The sequence below is a fragment of the Chrysochloris asiatica genome, unplaced genomic scaffold (assembly GCF_000296735.1).
Source record: "Chrysochloris asiatica unplaced genomic scaffold, ChrAsi1.0 scaffold00295, whole genome shotgun sequence".
Lineage (NCBI taxonomy): Eukaryota > Metazoa > Chordata > Mammalia > Afrosoricida > Chrysochloridae > Chrysochloris > Chrysochloris asiatica.
In genome coordinates, this window is record NW_006408813.1 from 1033025 (window position 1) to 1035448 (window position 2424).

The following is a 2424-nucleotide window of genomic DNA, read 5'->3' on the forward strand; positions in this document are numbered from 1 at the left end:
GGTGATGTGTGTGGTCCCCAATCAGAGCGTGCATTTCCGTTGAGTCTTAGTCTTGGAAGGGGGTTTGCGTTGAAAGGACCTGGCCACTTGTCAAAGGCATTAAAAAAAATTTTTTTTACAATCCTTCCTCCAAAGTAAGGTAATGTTATTAAATAATCCAATCCATTCACAAAATGACTCTCTACATCTGTTCTGGTGTCTTCTTCCATATCACGGCATATTTATGCATGACTGAGATAAGAGCTTCCTTAACATTGTTATTTCAATAACCAGAAGCAGTTCTGTTACCTCTGGGCTCTCATCATCTCCTATTTATACAGTGAACTCCATGGCAAATAGGAAGAAGCTCAATATCGGCTCCTCCCTCCATAACCCCTACTTCCTGCACTGCCTCCTGGACCATAATTTCCTTCACCATATGGTCCACCCATGTTTCTGCTGTGACCAAAGTTTCCACTCTTAATTGAACCATAGTTAGAAAGTTGCTGACTATAATTTCCAAAATCATTGTAATTTCTACTTCCATAATTTCCTCCTCCATAGTTGTCATAATCACCTCCATAGCCCCCACCCTACTTACCACATCGAGGTCCTCCACCACCATAACCTCCTCTTCCTCCTCCATATCAGGGCTATCTCCAAAATTGCCACCTCCAGGCCCTCCTCCATACCCATCATGTTGTTGTTGTTAAGTACCGTGGAATCGGTTCCGACTCATAGTGACCCTGCACAGGGTTTCCAAGGCTGGAAATATTTACGGGAGCAGAAAGCCTCATCTGTCTCCCACAGAATAGCTGTTAGTTTCGAACTGCTGAACTTGAAGTTAGCAACCCGATTCATAACCACTACGCTACCAGATCTCCTTATTGTTGTTGTTGTTAAGTGCCGTCGAGTCGGTTCCGACCCATAGCGACTCTGTACAGGGTTTCCGAGGCTGTAAATCTTTACGGGAGCAGAACGTCTCATCTTTCCCCCGCGGAGCGGCTGGTAGTTTTGAACTGCTGGCCTTAAGGTTCGCAGCCCGATTCGTAACCACTATGCTACCAGAGCTCCTTAGATCTCCTTATAGCCATTCCCAAATCCACGATCACTTCCATATCCATCAGATTCTCCTTTAAAGTTACTTCCTGGTCCTAGTCCAAAATTTCCTCCACCACATGAATCCCCCAAACCAAAGTTGCCTCTTCTTACGCTCCTAAACTTGGACCCCTTGCATTTCTTGTCTAGATAAAGCCTTTCTTACTTCTGCATTATGACCATTAGTAGTGTGGTATTTCTGCAATACAGTTTTAGCTACTGGATCATGGTCATCAAAAGTAACAAAGTCTCTTTTCTTTCCAGACTGCCTATCAGTAATTATATCAATGGGATCAATCCTTCCATACCCTTCAAAGTAATCTCTAAGGTGATGTTCCTCAGTATCTTCTTTAATTCCACCAACAGCTTCTTCACAGTTACATGAACCCCTGGTTTTCTAGATTCCTCTCTTGCTCTCAGCACATTTTGGCTCAACCACTCTCCCATCAATTGAGTGGGGCCTTGCAGCCTTGGCAGCATCAACCTCAGCCATGGAAGAAAAGGTTACAAAAACAAATCCTCTTGACCTTTTGCTTTCAGGATCCTTCATTTCCATGCAGTCTGTAAGCTTTCTCCATTGTCAATAGGAGTTCCTCAAGCTCTCTTCTGTGGTTTCAAAGCTTCACCAATAAAGAGTTTACAGAACTGGTCCTTTTCTTTCTCCATCGTGGACTCAGTCCCTTCAGCCAGATTTCCCGCAGCCAAGCGAGATAAGAGAGCTGTCCAGCAAACAAACACAAACCGGACTCCTCCTGGCACTGGAGTGAGAACTGCTGCTGTTCAAGAAACAACACCGTAAGGAACACCTCTGCTCAGGATCTGATGCTGCTGCTACTAGTCCATGGTACTTTTAATATTCTCTTCCAACACCCTAACTCAAATGCATCAATTCTTCTACAGTCTTCCTTATTCACTGTCCAACTTTCACATGTATATGAGGTTTTGAGTCAGGCACACCTTTGGTTCTCAAACTGACATCTTTGTTCTCGAACACTTTAAAGAGGTCTTGTGCAGAAGATTTGCCTAATGCAATTTGTTGTTTGATATCGTGACAGCTGCTTCCATGAGTGTTGACGGTTGATCCAAGCAAAATGAAGTCTTTGACAACTTCAATCTTTTCCCCATTGATATGGATGTTGTTTATTGGACCAGTGATGAGATTTTTTTGTTTTCTTTACATTGAGGAGCAACCCATACTGAAGACTGTGGTCTTTGATCTTCATCAGTGTGTATTTTATGTCCTTTTTGCTTTCAGCAAGCAAGGTTGTATCATCTGCATATCACAGGTTGTTAATGAGTCTTCCTCCAATCCTGATGCCACATTTTTCTTCATATAATCCAGTTTCT

General features: G+C 43.1%; 1 pseudogene; it reads right to left on the reverse strand.

The window, feature by feature from the left end:
* Nucleotides 1-301: 301 nt before the first annotated feature.
* LOC102831697 lies at nucleotides 302-1743 on the reverse strand (annotated as a pseudogene).
* Between the last annotated feature and the right edge of the window lie 681 nt (nucleotides 1744-2424).